Consider the following 19,771-nt stretch of genomic DNA (forward strand, 5'->3'; position numbering starts at 1 on the left):
ACCTGACCCTAATTTTTCTCTAGGCTTAAGTTAGGCTCCAAAAGAGTTTCTTTAATCCATCTGAGTGCGTATTCAATCTCAAGCTCTTAGCTTCCAGCAGCTTGCCCTCATAGCTATTTGTGGCCCAGTGGTTAGACCGCTTACCTTGAGATCCGGAGATCCCGGGTTCACGACCCGCTCTGACGACTCGTTGAATTTGATCCTGGTAGTCCCTGGTTAAACTTCCCAGCTGCACTTGTAAATAGCCAACTGGTTTGCCTCCAGCCAGTTGGGATTCTTAACAGTTGTTTTTGTTCTGTTCTGTCGTTTCGTTGTGTTTCATTGGCCCTGAAAAGCCCCTATGGGGAGCGGTCAATTAAGTATGTATTGTATTATTGTTTCTCTAAGTTTTGCCAGGGGTCTTAAGTGTGACGACGTCAAACGCGCGCTCAGCGATTTTGCGAGTTCATTTCTCGCGCGCCTGTTTTTTTTCGCGTCATGCAGCTCTCCAATCTATGTGACACTGTGACACAAATGAATACATATATCAACTTTATCTATGTCAAAATTCAGTGTAGAAAGTAGTATAGAAAGTTAGTACTTTATCGCAAACGTGACTATCGAGCCAAAAACATAAGCTAAAAAGGAGCAAACAATTCCTTACAAACTTTAATATATTTGAATAGATCAATCTTAGCATTCATGCATTTTTACACATATTTCTTTATATTAACTTGAATAAATTGTTTCCAATTAAAAACAAAGAGAGAAGTCGCACGAAAAATTAAAACCCTCAGTTTTTATATACTTGGTAAACACATATTCATCAGTTAACTGAGTGAAATCTCACAACTTTCAAGTCATTAAGAGGAAAAACCTGAACTGGCTCCGAGCGATATCTACAACGCAATAATAAAAGCAGAGCTCTTTGGAACTCTGGCATTTTTAATGCATATAACAATGGATTTATAAGAGAGTTTGCGTAAAGTAAGCAAAATAACGAATATCGTAAATGGAGCCATGTTTGATCAGAAATGGTTTCAAACATTTCGCCTGAAGTAACAATAAAAAGAAACCAGAAAATTGTAAATGGCATCACTAGTATTAATGATACAATTGTTACAATGAACAGTGTCTTGGTCAGATTTCTTTCTCTTCTGATTGCACCATGATGCTGAGGATGCGTTCCACAGTTAAATTTAGTAGCGATGGACGTGTAAGAAACAACGGTGATCAAAAGGCAACAAAATAGCAACGCGAAGTATGATGCTTGCGCTTGAAAAAAATAAGTGGTATCCGAGGGGCCCAAGAAAAATGGTGAAAAAAGGAGAAATATAGACAGGGCAGCTGTAAACCAAACACCCGCAACAGCTGCTCCAAATATCTTCTTTTTGATGAGGCGATGCTTGAATGGACGAAAAGTTGCGTGCATCCGCTCCAAAGAAATAGCAGCAAGGTTTGCTACAGAGGCTGCTGGAAAGAAATACACCAGACTAAAAAAACATATGGTGATCTCAAAGCTCCTGAACAAGTTAATCTTCCAAAAGTTACAATCGTTGCCCAATACCAAACTCTGAAAGATCAAGTTGCATGCAACAAAAATGTCTGCAACCGCCAGGCTGATCACCAGGTACATGCTACGCTTGCGAAGGATTCGCTCTTTCAGGTAAATAATGATTGTAAGGGCATTCATGGTCAGTATAGCAACAGCTTCGATGTTAAGTACTGTCAGCCAGGCAATGCACTCGGATGAAGAAAAGAACTCGAAATTTGGAGTAATTGTTCTGTTTTGGTGATAAGAGTCATTGGCCATCTACGTGAAGAAAGAAAACGACGATTAGAACATTAGGATAGTTTGTGGTTGGCTAAGAGAAATGCGGTTGTTAGGTAACGCAATACAAAAAAAGAGGAAAGAGGTAATTTGGCAAAAAAATCGAAGGTAACAAACCAAGCATTCCGATTGGCCAATAATCACAGATAGCCAATCAAATGTGAGTCCTCTGCACAATTATCATAACTTTTCTTTTAATTTTCTTCCTGTATATTATCAATAAGTAGCCACAATTTTTTTTTTGTAACATTTGAAAAAATGAAACACTGATAAATTTACGACCTCTGGGCTCGTGCAGTTTAGTTGGTTTTTAAAAACCTTACAAGTTTTGTTTCTCCCAAATTGCACGAAAACATCGTGATTATTCGTAACACGCAATCTCGCTTTAAAGTGATGAGTGAATGCATTTCGTATTAGTAACATTCCGTGCTAAAATGTATTTTAGTATGATCGTTTGATAAAACAGCTGAAAATGAAGTAACACAGAGAGAACCAATAAAAGCGGTCTCTAGGTGGCACATTGACATCGAGCACAAAGGCTTGAGTTGATGAGTCTGAATATTGATCCACAATTGGACGCTATCTATGAGAAGACATTGTTGAGGAAACAGCCTATGTTTCAACCCTATGCACACATTTCTGAGTTGTTTCCCGAGTTCGTCTACTAAATGTCTTGTAAAAGCGCACACAAAATCATTGACTTTTGCTTACCTTTTTCCTTGTAGGTTCTTTATAATCTACCTAAAATACTGCCTAAAATACTACCTAAAATACTAAAATAAAATAGAAGAAAGTGAATGCATACGAGAGACAAAGGGATAAGAGGAGAAGGAAAGAGAACCTGAAACAATAAACTATTTTTTATACTTTATGCTTACAATTTACTGTATTTGTATTGATTTGTGTTGTAACCGCTTTCGGGACTAGGCGTATTATTAAAATACTGCAATGCTGTTGTACGTCTTGTTGAGTGAAAGACCGAAACTAATCTATACCTGTTACACGCTTGTCAAATAGCGGAAATCGAAATGTTTTGACTATGTATAGGTTTCTAGGCCTAATATTTATATTTTTCCTACTTTTTATAAGACGGTCGAACAACACGATAATTGCTTTAACTCCGAAATACAAGATCCTTCTACGACCTTTATCAAGAACAACCCCTAGTGCACCCACACACACAATTACACATGGAATGTATCACTCTCTCGTTAACAAGCACAAAATACTATTTCTTCAATGCCCATTCGGTTCTTTTTCTCTCAACCCCTCATTCCAAAAAGCTGCTAGTACCCTGCGCCCAAAAAATACTGTCGTATGGTCCAAATAGCCCAGATATTCAACTCGGAAAAAGTCAGAAGTGACATTCTATCTTTTACTGAATTCTGCAGGATAGAGTACACGGCAATGGCCTTCTTCCCTTTAGGGTCTTCATGATGGAATTTGCAACCGGAAGGATTTCACTTCTGATCTGCGCACCGCTTTGGTGTTCTTACGGCATTCCACCATCGTGCACGTGTTTCCTCATTGCGAAGAATGAGGAAGGCCTGACATTTTTTTTACTTTCATGTCCTCTCCCTGTAGACTCAACGAGGGACAAATTCAGGCTGAATCTTCGGATTGTGAAAATGATACTCTGACTAATATTCCGTCGCATCAGATGAGGTTTTTCCGAGCTTTTTGTAGTTTGGCTTTTGTGACATATGGTAGTTGACCGTAAGAAGCATGAAGTTTACTTAAAAACACCTCTAACGTGCGCAGTAGCGCGGGCACATTGATAAAATGGCGGATTTTTATTGGCGCCAAGCTTAATCCGTCAAGGAATGGTTATTTTCTTAGTCCTGGACGAGTACGGTGACCCCCATTTTTTTTTCCATATTTTTGTAGCCTGCGTAGCAAGCGTTCCTGTTCGAAAGAAGAGCTCCCAAACGATTTTCCGCAAACTGGCCGCGCGAAAGTTGGGGTAAGAGACTGAGGGAAAGCTTGCAAGAAGACCCCCTATTTTTGAAAAACCCGTTCGTCCACGAACGGGGGCTTATGATTGGTGCGGCACAGTCACAATGATTGACAGGTGACACATTTTCGAGCAAAAAAATTCCTTGTTAGTTCTAGCGTGACAAAGACAATGGCGGAAGATGTGAAAGGTTTTGAATCGTGTGTTGAAGAGCGAATCGGGTCTCGGTTTTAAATTGAAAAGGGAACAAGAACTGTCAATGCGCCATCTTTTTAAAGGGGCTAGGTCACGCAATTTTAGGCAATTTCAGCATTGATTAATTGAATGGTCCTAGAATTAACTGAAATAACAAAATAACGGCTCAAGACTATAGAAGAACTCAAACAAAACACAGGAAAGCTAAGAAGGGACAAGGATGGTCAAAACTGGGGAGGATTAGAATGGATTGCATTTGGGTAAATTTGAAAAACGTCGGCCCACCTTTTTTCAAATTTTAATCAGTTTATATCAAAATGTCATTTAAACAGGTGGAAAATCATTCTCAGTTGTTATGTGGCCGTGATTTTGCAAATGAAAGACTCTTGCTCTGCCAATTTGACGTTCAGAGCTCATAACTAACAAAATTAAACAAAATTACCTAAAACAGCGTGACCTAGCCCCTTTAACCGTAAAGATGTAATGGCCGTTTGCCAACAGGATTTGGAAAAAGCCTAGGGTGGCTCAAAACAGTTTCAACGCGTCCAAGTAACGCTTTTATTAGGAGGATCGGCACTAAAACGCTGTATCATATATTAGCAATATTGTGCTACAAAATAAAACATGGATTATTGCTGAACAAGATGCAGTCATTATTGTGACATAATATGTCACCGTGGCAATGGGGAAGCCCTGTAAAAACACCCTTTATTTTGTCTTTAGTTGCTTATATCTCAAAAACTAACTCGGTAATCCCCATTTTTAAATTTCTGAATAGTAATGAGAAGGGCAAGGTGATACTGTCTGCAAAGTTTAAAAAATTTCTTTTGGGCAGATTCAGAGCCACCTTAATTCTGTGATTTTTTAAGCTGGCTCTGAATCCACCAGACAGATTTTTTTAACTTTGCAGAAAGTTTCATCTTACCCTTCTGATTACTTTTCGGAAATAAAGTATGGGGGTAACCGAGTTCATTTTTTAGATATAAGCAACTAAAGACGAAAGAAAGGGTGTTTTTACAGGGCTTCTCCGTTGCCCAGGTGACGTGTTATGTCACAAAAATGACTACATCTTGTTCAGCAATGATCCGTGTTTCATTTGGTACCACAATATTGCTAATACATGATACAGCGTTGTAGCGCTGATCCTTCCAATAAGAGCGTTACTTGGAAGAGTTGAGACTGTTTTGAGCCACCTAATTTTTCAGATGTTTGTCATGATTTGCGGAGTTCGAAATGAAAGAAAACGAAGAACAGGCTTCTCGAGTATCATCATGATTTCCAGTACAAAGCTTCATACGAGATCAAGTAAATGGTTGAGGTAAATTCTATGAGAATGACAGCCTGTGATTGAAATGAAAGACTGGACTGCTTGCTGGACAATATCCATCAAGGAACGCGTCAGCTGAAGCCACTATGGAAAAGCGATTCCATTTATTCACTAAAAGCAAAAGATTCGTGATTTAAAAGAACTTTGGCAGCGCTTATTGTCGACGCAAAGTTTGGACTGGACTAAAGTAAGCTTTTCGTTCGCTTGAAATAGATACTTTATATTTACGCAGGATGAATTAATAAAATGCCTGCGAATGATCAAAATCCGTATCTGTTTCAGGATCAAGGAAATAAACTGTATTGTAGTCGTCAAATCCTCTGCTTACCTTGCCCAATGTAAGCTTGAGCCCTGCATCATGAACTGAGACAAGATGAAGACAATTAAGCAGTTCCCCTGTTAAAACTTTTATTGTGAGACGAAAGGGGCTCCTTTGCACAGTCATGCGATTTTTTTTTTGAGTATTTTTACTTGCTATTTCATCTACGATTTCGTGATGATTTGACCAAAAACGTACTGTAGATTATCAAACTAGCGAGGAGGTTTCCTGTAATTTCCAGGAGATTGCACCAAGAAATAGCCAGCAAGTCGCACTGAAATCGCCGCCAGTTAAAAATCGCAACTAAAACGTCTTGAATTTTTTCATGGTCTGCTTTGGTGGAGTTTAACATTTAGCAACCATCATATCCATCGAACTCTGTACGAGTTATGTTCCTAAACACGTTACACGTCCTGAAAATTGGCTGTTATTTTCCATGGTTTAAACAAATTCTCGAAAGAAACATACCGGTAACCATTCTTACCCGGCTGAGAAGCTGCCGTTAGAAATTCAACTTTAAAATCACACTGACAAATTCTGTAATGATCGCTCAGTGTCTCCTCGGTGCCTCGGTTTGTTTTGACGGAAGTCAACATGTGTTAACAAGGTTATCTGTTATTGGCTAATTTGTTGATAAGACGCCAATCAGCGCATGTCAAGAAAAGGTGGGCGTTTTTCAAAAATAGTCGGTCTTCTTGCAAGTGTTCCCTCAGTCTCTTGCCTCAAACTTTGGCGCGGCCAGTTTGCACAAAATCGTTTGGGTTCTCTTCTTTCGTACAGGAACGCTTGCTACACAGGGTGCTACTTTTGTTGAGATTGGTGTCTTCGTGGAGTAGTAAAAAAATCTGCAAAAATCCATGGCCAGTTTTTTGGCAATTTCATAAAATTGTACAGAAGGATCCATTACAAGTCAAACAGCCCACGCTCAAGTTAAATCTATTTTGAAGTGATACGTACTCCCAAAGCCATTCAAGTACATTTTTTCAGGTACGTAAGTGAATTTACCATAGAATGACACCACGCTCTCCTTTATATCATGGATTGCATTTATAAAAACGAGCTAAATTAGTCCAAGATCGGGGATTGCACTGCAATTGTCAAAGTGGCTCTAAAAATAGCCGTGTTTGTCAGCCTCGTACCATGGAAACGAGCACGGTGACCCTCCTTTTTTATATTACATTTTTATCATCTCCTTGACATGATACAACAAAGCGCGAAGTTTCATCGGAAATCGATCACAAGTTCTATTTCTAGGGAATCACCTTAAGGCCCGGGAAAACGGCTTCAACATTTGATACAACATCCGTTCGATTTTGTTGAACGATGTTGAACGATGTTGACTGCTGAGGTTGGCAAATGGTTTCATCTTCGATTCAAATTCAATTCAACATGTTGCAACACGGTTGAAATGGGGGTGGGGTGGGGTGGGATGGGGGGCAAACGTTACAACGTCGCTGTTCAACAAAATTGAACGGATGTTCAGGAAAATGTTGACAGGACCTTTTAACTCCCTATTTAGAAGGTCATCGCAAAGAAGTGGAGATAGGAAGGAAAAACGTCACGGAAAGAGAGCGGAGGCTACACTTAATTCACCTGCCGAAGTAAACTAGGCTCTTACTGATAGTGCTAGTACTTTTTGTGGTATTATTTGGCTTCGCGAGCATTTTTTTTTTTTTTTACAATTTATCCCAAAAAGCACTGCTAGCATTATTTTGGATTTTCGACTGATTATTTGTATAAGTTTGTGTTAAAAAGCACAATCTGACTTTATTTATGTCGTCCAAAGCCGCGTTTTGCCCTCATTTTAGTCAAAGGAGCCGAAGAGGCCTGGGGAATAGGTTTGATAGGTCAGCGGTTGCCTTCTAGAACCCAGTCCATCACACTCGTTCCAAGAAGGCGTCATCCACGTCGTCATCGAGGAACAATGGAAGTCAGCCAGCCAAGGCAGAGATAGCACTAGAGCGTACTCTGCCACTCTGCCATCAATCAGTGGAAAAAATAAGACTAGGGGGAACTGTGATGCACAAAACATAAGCATACATGATCGGATTCAGCAATATCCAGGAGAAGAACTATCAATCAAAGACGGGGGAAGTTGTTTTGTCTGGCATGCCGCGAAATAGTGTCTACAAAGAAGAGTATTGTAATCACACACTTGGCTTCAAAGAAACATGGAAATGGTAAAGACAAACTGAAGAAGTCTAAGCTGAAGGATCAGACGATTATAGAGTCTTTTAGCGCGGGGGACAGGACGCAGAAAGACAGCACTCTACTCATAACTGAACGGGCCTACCGACTCGAAGTGGTCGAAGAGTTTCTGAGGGCTGGCATCCCAATTGGGAAAATCGACATGCTACGGTCCCTCTTAGAGAATAATGGCCAACCAGTCTCACAGCAAGTGCTCATCTCCGGTCAGCATATATCAATTGTTTTCAAGCAGGAAGTCGAAAGGATAAAAAATGAATTGACTTTGCCTGGTCAGAATGACATGACAAGAGATGTTTCGATGATTTTTGACGGAAGTATACGACAAGGAGAAGCAATTGCTGTGATCGTGCGTTTCCTTGACGATAATTGGTCGATTATTCAACGTCTCGTCAGAATTGATATATCTTCCACATCAGTAAATGCCGATGATATTGCACAAGTGCTTAATCAGTGCCTATCAGTTGAATATGGAGTCAAGGCCAATTCGTTGCTCGCAGCCATGAGAGATGGTGGAAGATGGCAACGTTGGATAGGATTGCATTTATATTTCCTAAAATGCTCAACGTTGTGTGTTTCTCACATACGCTTGACAATGTTGGGAATCATCTTTTCATTCCAACTCCTCTAGAGTTCGGTAACGTATGGATTCGCCTGTTCCGCCATAGCTACAAAGCAAAGCTGTTGTGGAAGGATCTGACTGGGCAAAGACCAAGATCATACAGTGAGACGAGATGGTGGTCAAAGTGGGAAGTCTATCGATCGGAATATCGCCTGATACTTAGCCGACGTAGCGTATGGATTCGCCTGTTCCGCCATAGCTACAAGGCAAAGCTGTTGTGGAAGGATCTGACTGGGCAAAGACCAAGATCATAAGGTGAGACGAGATGGTGGACAAAGTGGGCAGTCTATCGATCGGAATATCGCCTGATACTTAGCCGACGAGCGCACGTCTATTTTGCGAGTCCATTTCTCGCGCGCCTGTTTTTGTTCGCGCCATGCAGCTCTCCAAACCATGTGACACTGTGACACTGTGGCACAAATACATACATACGTCAACATTATCTCGAAATTCACTGTAGGCTTAGAAAGAGTATTTTATCGCAAACGCGACTATCGCGCGAGGCAAAAACATAAGAGCAAACAATTGCTTACAAACTTTAATATATTGGAATGGACCAATCTTAGCATGCATGCATTTCCACAGATCTTCCTTTGCATTAACTTCAATAAAATTTAAAAAAAAAGAGAGTAGTCGGACAAAATTTAGTTTAAAACCCTCAGTTTTTATATACTTTATAGTAAACATATATTCACCAGTTAACTGAGTGAATTCTCACGACTTTAAATGTCATTAAGACGGAAAACCTGAACTGGCTCCGAGTGAGATCTACAACGCAATCATAAAAACAGAGCTCTTTTGAACTCTGGCATTTTTAATGCATATAACAAAGGATTTATAAAAGAGTTTGCAAAAAATAAGCAAAAGAAAGATTCCATTAAATTGAAATTTCTTTTAATTTGATGAAAAATTGTTTCTAACCTTTCGCCTGAACGTAGTTCAACGTAAAAACCAATACGGACAATATTATATGGCAGCACTAGTATTAACGATACAATTGTCACAATGAACAGTGTCTTGGTCACTTTTCTTGCTTTACTGGTTGCACAATGATGTTGAGGATGAGTTCCACAGTAAAATTTAATAGCGATGGACAAGTAAGAAACAAGGATAATACAAAGACAGCCTAAAAGGAACAAGGAGTGTGCGACTTGCACGTAAAAGAAAATAGTGATATCTAAACGAAGTGCTGACAAAGCGATGGCTGTAGACAGGGCGGCTGTAAACCAAACACCCGCAACAGCTGCTCCAAACATCTTCTTTTTGATGAGGCGATGCTTAAATGGACGAAACGTTGCGTGCATCCGCTCCAAAGAAATAGCAGTAAGATTTGTTACAGAAGCTGCTGGAAAGAAGAATACCAAACTGGTAATAACTATTTCGGAGATCCCAAGCCTCTTATACAGGGTAATCGTCCAAAAGTTACAAATGTTACCCAAGAGCAAAATCTCAACGATCACGTTGTATGTAACAAACATGTCTGCAACCGCCAGGTTAATCACCAGGTACATGCTACGCTTTCGAAGGGTTCGCTCTTTCAGGTAAATAATGATTGTAAGAGCATTCATGGTCACTATAGCAACAGCTTCGATGTTAAGTATTGTCAGCCAGGCAATGCACTTAGATGAAGAACAGAACTCGGAATTTGGACTATCTGTTCTGTTTTGGTAATGAGAATCATTGGCCATCTACAGGAAGAAAGAAAACAACGATTAGAACATTAGCCTGATAGTTAGAGATTGCCTAAAAGAAATTACGTTTTTAGGTAACACAATACAAAAGAGAGGAAAGAGGTAATTCAGTACAAAAACTGAACGTAACAAACCAAGCATTCTGATTGGCCAATGACCACGCTGTATATTACCAATAAGTAGCCACAATTTCTTTCGTACAATTTGAAAATATTAAACACTGGTAGATTTACGACCTCTGGGCTCATGCAGTTTAGTTGTTTTTTTTTAAAAACTTACAAGTTTTTTTTGTCCCAAATTGCACGAAACATCGTGATTATTCGTATAAACACAATCTGCCTCTAAAGTGATGAACGAATACACTTCGTATTAGTAACATTCCGTGCTAAAATGTAATTTTGATAAAGAAGCTGAAAATGAAGTAACACATAGAGAACCAATAAAAGCGACCTCTAAGTGTCGCATTGACATCGAGCACAACTGAAGCCCGAGTTGATGAGTCTGAATAGTTATCCACAAATGGACGCTATCTTTGAGAAGACATTGAGGAAACAGCCTATGTTTCAACCCTATGCACACATTTCTGGGTTGTTTTAAAAGCGCACACAAAATCATTGACTTTTGCTTACCTTTTTCCTTATAGGTTCTTTATAATCTACCCAAAATACTTTAATGCTATTCTACGTCCCGCTAACTGAAAGACCGAAAATAATCTATACCTGTTACACGTTTGTCAAAGAGCGGAAATCGAAATGTTTTGACTATGTATAGGTTTCCAGAAACTTGGCTCTTTTCTTCAAACGATATGTGCCAATAATGTGATACATAAAGACCACATTTTTTATTTGTCGAGTCCTTTAAATGTTCAAGTCCAAGTTCAAGATCATAAAATTCCGCATATATGTTGCCGGTAAAATCCGTTCTCAGGTTGAATCCGTTTTAACCTAGGTTAAATTGGTGATCCTCATTTTCCCCAGTTTGAATACGCACTCAGATAGATTGAAGAAACTTTTTTGAAGCCTAAATTAAGCCTAGAGAAAAATTAGGGTCAGGTCAGAATTAGTGTTGGTTTTTATACATAGATATCAATTGACTTACCATACAAAAGTAATTAATGGAAAGACCTGTGTTGGGTTGCGCATGTTCGTTGTCGTAATGTAGTGGTGAAGACACAGGACTATAGATCTGGAAGGTCCGAGCTCGATCACCGGTAAGTGCACAGTACAGTTCTTTGTTCCCTAACTTTGTTGTAATGTTGAGATTAAATCGATCAGTGTATGAATACAGAAGCCGATAAGGTGATATGAAACATTAAGAAGATGTGTCGAGATGCGTAAGGCAGAGCTCGAGGGAAGGTGCAGGTGTTTTCAATCTTAACTAGGTAGAGTGTATATTTAACCTAGGTAAAATACAGATCACGACTTTAACCTTTAAGGTAAAAACGGATTTGACCGACAACATTTTTGAAACAATAAGAATTTTGAAACAATAAGAGACTAAAATATTTGCTTAAAAATCCGAGCAACGACAATAAGGTTTTAGAATACAAGAAGGAAGCCCAAATTAAGCGAATGAGAAAATTTTAACATTTCTTAAAGTTTGAAATTTGAAATGTCAATAAAAAATGCCTTAGAGTACGAAAATAAAAAACAAAAGGAGATTAAAGAGAAGAAAAGTGAAGGAGATGACAATGACTGGGGAAAATAGACAAACTGTTACAGCTTTGCACGAATATAGTCATCCTGTTTTTCTTAGTTTAATTGTCATTTCAAGTTAGTTTAAAATTTGTTTACCGTTTGTTCAAAAACAAGAAGGTAAATGAAGTAATATAGCAGACTTTTGTTCCCGTTTTTAACAAAAACCAGCCAATATGATAACAGGAAACCGGTTGCTGCAAAACGTATTAATTTCAACTGATGAAAAGAATTTCAAAGCAGGGCAAATAAAGTACCTTGGACACACCTCTTTCAGTTTTCGTCTTGGGCAATTTGTCATCAACCTTGTCTTACACTCCAAAGTGCAAGCTACGACACCTTCTTTTTATTTTTCCATGAAATTCAGTGACGTCATTGTACTTCGCTCTCACGCGAACCATTTAAGTGCAAAAAATTAGTAGTGTAAGTTAAATTACGGACCTCGACCTCTGTGAATAAAAGCCGATATATATTTTCTTCCAAGAAAACGTATTCGAGTTTACTAGCTGTTTCTTAAACTTGCGTAATTGCGCTGAATGAAAATTTGCTATAGAAGATAGAACCCGAGAGGAAGAAGTTTAAAGTAAGGTTAATTCACAAATTTGGTTACCTGTCCAGCATGGAACAATAACGCCTGCTCAAGGTCATGTTATTGATTGTTGGAATTTTACAAAAGAACTAATTGTTGCTCGCTTTCAAGTAATATGTAATGAGGTAATGAAAGTATATTCTAGTGTTTATTAGAAAAGACGGGTCTGAAATTTAGGCTTTAAAATTTCAAATGTCATGTCATTAGTGCATTACCAAGACAACTAGCTCGCACAAAGAAGAGAAAACTATTTTTCCTGAAAGAGACCTGAGAATTGAAGTCTCTTCGAAAAAAAATGCTGAAGTGAATTGTGAAGTGAGAAACTGACTAAAATATTGTGCTGTTTTACCTTAACGGACAAAATAGAAGCTGTCTTTAAACTAATATTTGTTGAAAGAAATTTTCACGACAAAGTTGAAAACATAAAACAAATTAAATGTTAACGCTAATCCTGGATTAAGTTAATCGACTTTTGAACAACCGGGCCCTGGTGGTTAAGTGAAAGGGTTATCGAGCGAACATTACCGGGGGCCCGTTTCTCGAAAGTCTCGAAAACTTTTCGGGCCCGAAAAGCCATTTATGAACCTACCAGCCGCTTGTCCAGGAAAGTCGATCTTTACACACGTTTTGAATATAACAAAAAGCGAACTGACTGTGGAGTTTGACGACTTAAATCCTCTCCGGTCTTGAGATACAGAGGGAATTGTGACACCCGAAAACAGCCCGTAAAGTTTCGGGACTTTTGAGAAACAGGCCTCAGGTCGGAATCCTGCGAGTTCAGGCATGGGGGTTTGGATTTTAAAACTAGATAGTCATTTCCCATAATCAGAAATTGTCGATAATCGTCATTTCAGAGGTAGACTGAGGATGGGTTGAACGGCGATGATGAAATCGTTTGCCCCCCACCCATATCAACCGCGTCGAAACAAGTTGAATTAAAATTGAATGAGTTTAAAAGCGTTTAAACTTTGAAATGTTGAATGGAGCCGAGTGAAGTCGTTTGCCCACCTCTTTCAGCATTGAAAAGTATGAGAGTGAGCTTTGGTCGTTCTCTCAATGACGTAACAACCCAACCTCGTTCCCAGGGTCTCTCTTCTCTGCCTCCATTGTCGACAATGGAGGCAGAGAAGAGAGGACCCTGTGAACGAGGTTGAGTAACAACCACGCCTGCAGCCTGGGACTGACTACCAGGACTCTGGTGAAGCTTTGGTAAATCAAATGTTGATGATGTGTTTAAACCGTTTTCCCAACCCAGTCCACCCCAGCAATCAACATCGCTGTTGAGCAAAATCGAACGGATATTGAAGCAAAGGGCTTTATGCAGGCTAAGAATGATGCCTACCCATTCAAAGTTATTTTTCCAAGGTTTACTGAATATTCTGGAAAAGCAGATCTCAACAAGTGTTTTTGAAAACAAAAAGAAAATTGGGGGTAACCACGTATTTTCAAAGATAATTAATCATCGATATTTGTGAAAACCTTTAACCCTTTGACCGCCAAAAATGCAAATTGACACTTATAGATTTTACTCTGTCTAACGCCAGACGATTTTACTCGTATCTGAATACCAGGCCTCTCGTGAAGCTTGTTATTGAATCAAATGTTGATGATGGGTTGAAATCGCTTCCCAAACCCAGCAGTCAACAACGTTCAACATCATTCAACAAAAATCGAACGGATGTTGAAGCAAATGTGGACGGAAGCCGTCTGTCCGGGCCAGAGTTGAGGTTATGAACTGGTGTATGCATTTGAGGATAAATTTTCTAATTGTCTCCAAACCTTCACAGTGTTCACACCAATTTTATATCTGAAAGGTTGGTTCTCACTTTCCATCCCGAAATGATTGATTGACGAAGCCGTCCTTGTTGTCCTTCCGAGCTTTAGCACGAACACTGTCTTCAAGGGTCTCAAAACTACCAAAATCGTCAATGATTATCTTTTCTTTCAGATATTACTTTCCTCAGAGTTCTTGCTCAGTTAGGTCATATGACAGGAATAAAATTAAATATCTTAAACTTTTTCCTAGCGACATATGAGATGACTTCGGAGCACAAGAATGTCCTAATAGGTTCAACCAAGAGAAAATGAGGGGACAGAGAGGGAGGCTCCCGGTCCAGCCCTTGGGATATGTCATGTCCACGAAAGTTATTTTTAGACGAGCGGAAGTCTTCCGAGACGTCCGCATGCAGGCCAACTTCGGTCCGATGTTTGAAAGAAAATAAATATTCATCAGCCTTCCACGTGCGCCGTCATTTTCTCTTTTCACTAAGAACCTGAGAGCGAGGCAAGACTGCATGCGGACGTCGTGGAAATAACATATCCCGGCCAACGCCCTGAGCCTCCCTCTCTGTCCCCTCATTTTCTCTTGGTTCAACTTTGGGACGGACCATTTTTCCAAGCAAAAATCAAAGCTATAAAAAAAAGGATTCAAACTGTTTCCTTTTGACATAAACACCCTAAAATTCCCAAAGATGAATCCAGTGTAACCTTAAAGGTTACTACTCTCGCGATAGCCAGATGACAGACGGTGCATGTAAAGCTCCGGGCAGACGATTTCAACATTTGGGGCAACATCCGGTCGATTTTGTTAAATGATGTTGACTGCTGGGGTGGGAATACGGTTTCGACATCGATTCAACTACTTCGATTCAATATGTTTCAACGCGGTTGAAAGAGGGAGGCAAACGGACATCGCTTTTTAATGAACTCGACCGGATGTTGAAGCAAATGTTGAAGCCGTTGGTTCAATCGAGTAATGGTATGAATCGAAGATCGATTGCAAATAATCGTGTAGACACGTGTAAAAACGTGGTTTGAACGACTAAGCAATAAACTACTGTGACAGCCCAACTGAGAATCATAATGCGCTATGAAGATGAGACACTGAGGAAACGCTTATAACGTAAAAGAGCTGAACTTTAAAATGACTAAGCCAAGAACGAAAAAAAAAAATGGCTAAGCCAAAGAATGAAAAACAAAAAGGCTTACTTTGGTCATTGTAGCCGCTATCCAGGTAGCAAAAACAATAACTCGAAAGTGAAAACAATTCCTCGCTTTTAAAGAAAAAAATACCGGAAATAGCGACTGAAGCACTACGTAACTAACTTACCGGAATAATCGAGCAATAGACCGGATTACCGATTGACCGGATGATGAAGCAAATGTTAAAGTCGTTTGTCCCCAGGGCTTCAACAGCGTTGTTGGAGAAGACGAGGTTAAAATAACTGAATTTCATGTGTTTAATCGAAACGGGTATTAATCGAAGATTGATTGAGAAGAATCGCATAGAGATTTGTAGAAACGTGGGTTAAAAGCAATAAACCATAACTCACCTAAGATGAAACACTGAGGAAACGCCTATACAAAGATCTATATCGGAACTCTAAAATGACTAAGCCAAATGGTTAAGCATATTTTGTATTAGTAAAATCGTAACTTCCGGTAGTCGATTCTTCCGGAAGAAATTAATAAAGAGAAAGCTTCTCACTACCAATGTTTTCATTGAGAGAGGGTTTTAAGTCGCTGATTAATAGCGTTTCTTTAATTTTACACTGCAAGTCGGACTTTCCAGTTGCGAGGATTTCAAAATGGTCCCATTTGATGTTATGACCGGTAGAAATTGTCTGGTCTGCAACAGCAGAGGCGTGGCCGACTTGTGTAAGAGCTTTGAAATGCTCGGATTTCCTGTCATGCAATCTTCTTTTTGTTTTGCCGATGTAGAAGGAATCACAGTCCCAACAAATGGCTTTGTATACTGTTTTTGTTCTTTGAGAACGACTGAAACGATCTTTGTAGGGAAAAAAAGACTTAAAGGGATACTCTATCCCTCAAAACAACTTTTGCTCAAAAGGTAGTGTTAACATCATAAATACGGAAAAACGATAAAATATATGAAAACAAAAAGTAGAAAAGTCTGAAAATCGCTGTGAAACAGCAAAAATATCCCTTATCGGAGGACCGGAAGTGAAAACGACATTTCTGAAAACATGTGATTGATGACGTAGAAAAAAGAACCCTTTCTCGAGTGTCTTGTTTACTTTACTTACAAAAATGTGCAATGGAGTCTGAGGATTCGCGAAATTGTTCTTCTTCCGATAATAGTAGTGACAAAAGTGCCGAGGGACCTTCATTTATTGATTGTGAAGGAGCACAGCCATACTTATTTGAGCCGTACGACAGTGACGCAAGGTCGGGTACGGACTCTTCAAATGATTCTGGCGACCGACAATACGAGCGACTACAAAATACAGACTGGTGAGCGATCAATTTCAATTTGCAATGTGTAGCAAATGCTGTTGTATTCCAAACCTAGGACGGTGTTATTGTTGATTGTGTGGATAAACCAAAACCAGAAATAAAGCTTTCTTGTGAGAGAGAAATGGTATTTGTCCCATTTTTAAATACATGTTTCGATGACGCGATGGGGGCAGCGCGAACCGAGACCGATTAACAGAATTCCTCAAGTCAAAGTTTATTTTGCACTAAATGAGAAATCCTGCTTTGACTAATTGTATCTATACCTTAGGTGTACTTGTGGGAATTGCCAACGTCTTCAACGTGTAGAGGAGTGCATCTGTTGCTCCGAAATTGACTGTATTGTTGCAAAAAACAACGAAGCAGTCGAACACGAAGGGCTGACCGAGCCGCTTGTTTGCATTACGCAGCACCCAGGTTTTAATTCTGTCTGCTTGAACCACTGGGTACTGCAGACAGCTTGGTATCAGTACAAACAGCAGTACCACAACTCTTATGAGGGCCCAGAACATAAGCAAAACCGTCACATAGCTTACAGGCAGCTGGCAAGGTGGTGCTGGGGGATTTTGGGACGTGAGGTTAGAGTTGTCCTTCCATCTTGTGCTGTTTGCTGTATTCGAGCACACGTCCCTCCTCCAGGCATTGAAGAAGACTTTTCTTTTCAAGGATTTCGCTTTGCAGACGAGTAAAGCATGAAAAAACCTCATTTAAGCATTATTTTTAAGGTTAAATGTAGAGCATTCACAATCTGGTATTCAAACATTCGCAACAATTGTCAAGTTGTTACCTCGTGCTTTTACACGCCTGGGTTAATTGCTAAATGAAATATATAAAATGATTAAATCTAATTTGTGTTTGCTCCGGTTTACAAAGTGTAAAAGTGCCAGAGGTTCCCCGCAGATAGCAAAGTCATTCAGACAATCGGCGAGAATTTTAAATCGTGATTTCATTGTGCTGACTGCAGTATTCTTGTCAGGGCGATTATAGTCAGATGACAATGAACGTGGAGCAGCAGATCTTGCCAAAACACTGCTCTCCTGTCCCTGGAGAATCTTCATTACCATTACCTTGAGATGGGCAACATATTCTGTGCAAAAGGATAACGAAGCGATGTAAAAACAGAATGTGTTACAGATACATGTATACACTTAATACAAGTGAAATAAGATCAGGGGTCATAATCGTCTTCAGGGAAAGTCGATTTAGTCTATAATCGTTATGGAGAGAGAAATTAAACTTACTGTAGGTGCATTTGACTAAAACCTTTTTGACCGTGTGTTCTCCTTTCTTGTACTTTGGAAAGGCAATGTTCACTCGTTCAGAACCATTTGTTAGTGTGGCGTTTTCTCGATTGCTGTTCTCGTTAAAGTGCAGGATCGCTATCTGCAACCTAACACAGTTAATTCTTCAATTAGGTCAACGCATAAGTTATCGCTATGGTTGTCTTTCATGGCCTTGTATTGTAAATTACAAAAGTATTATCATTCAGTTTGTATTTACGTTAAGTTTGTACGGCTCGTTCAAAGGTCTTGTGTATACAAATCTTTGGGCATTTCAGGATCTCTTTATTTGTCTATTGACACCTAATGCTAACTGTAGTGTTCTGTTGTGTACCACCTGCTTGTCATCCCGTGATAGGAAAACGCAAGGCGTTTCGGAGCGAAGTGATTTTGCACGGAATGGAATGCCTCCAGAGATGAGATGGCATGTTGTCCTGACATCTACCTGACATCCTTTATAAGAGAAATCTTCGTCAGAAGTTTCGTCAGTTTCTCAAAAGGTGGCGTGCCTGCAAAATAAAAGAAATTCAACTGCATTTACTCACTCAAGACAGATAATTGTTACTGCAGTGTAATATTTATACGTACCTGGCTTAAGCCACTTTTTTTTTCTTTCCCTGCCGTGCAACCTGCCGTGAAGACAGTTTGGGAACAATGGATTTTTGTGTCCTGTATGTTTGTTTATTATGTGGTTGGTGATAGACAACCACTTTGCTTCCTTTAGGTCAGGGTCATCATCCTCACAAGATGCAGCACACCAATACATGTGGTTAACTACACTCTTCCACTTTTGAAGAACAAGGCAGTCTTTCTTCTTGGCAAGGGATCGATTTTTTTCCTATACCTGGAATAATAATTACGACATGCAGTGTGATTATTGAAGTCACTTGTTATTGCTTCCTTCACGTAAACATGCACGTGTACATGCATATAGAGCTGTACATAAACGCACCTTTTCCAACATGCCAGCCATCCAACCGGTGCTTCACTGCAGGCCATCTCTCTCTCATCTACTTTCGGATCTGTACATGCCTGTCAGTTACCAGAGTGTTTACAGACAGCCCTTCATCCGTTAGGTAGTTGAGACATCGTTCGAGTCCCTCCTTTTCCATGGCTGCTGAATTTTTCACTTCGTTACCCTGCTGAGTGCAGAACGAGAAAATTGTGTCCTAGTTCACATTGCAATTAAGATCGACATAAAATTGTGAATTTGAACTACCACGCGAGAGTAGCTTATATTGTTCTGCACCAGTAAAGTTCATTAATTACAAACCTGCACCAACTGGGAATCTACGATTTTGCTCTGCTCGAGATCCATGAGGGAGTAAGACCCATACTTAGCTGAATGGCCAGGGCTGTCACAGCGACCATCTCCGCCGACTAATAACTCTCTCCCTTCGGATTTTATTTCATTTAGCAGGGTAGCTTGTCGCTGCCTGTATGTTCTTTTCCCTGCGGGATGTAGATATGATCTCTGGTGGTGCATAAATGTTGAGTAGGCAATGGTAGGAACTCTCATATGCTGCATAATTGTTAAGAATTTCGTTGGGCTCCCGCCGCCAAAGAGAATTGCGGAGGACATCACGATGTTCGATTCCCAACAGGGATATCTCCAACGGAGGGTTGTGAATCCCAAAATTTGCTATGAGTGCAAGACAAGCATTTTTGTTCCACTGTTATCTTCGTACCAGCTCGTGTTCAAACTACTGCATCGCATTCTGAATTGCAGACAGGGCAAAATTGAAATAAAGAAAGTGATGATTCCGGAACCAAAAACAGGTTTTGTTCATGAGCAGGGGTATATCCTTAGGAGATTTCCTATAAAACGAAT

At 39.7% G+C, this 19,771-nt stretch overlaps 1 pseudogene; it reads right to left on the minus strand.

Annotated features, from left to right (window-relative positions):
• Positions 1–17,469: 17,469 nt before the first annotated feature.
• LOC137999310 (uncharacterized) lies at positions 17,470–19,258 on the minus strand (annotated as a pseudogene).
• Between the last annotated feature and the right edge of the window lie 513 nt (positions 19,259–19,771).

The sequence above is a fragment of the Montipora foliosa genome, chromosome 4 (assembly GCF_036669935.1).
Source record: "Montipora foliosa isolate CH-2021 chromosome 4, ASM3666993v2, whole genome shotgun sequence".
NCBI lineage: Eukaryota > Metazoa > Cnidaria > Anthozoa > Scleractinia > Acroporidae > Montipora > Montipora foliosa.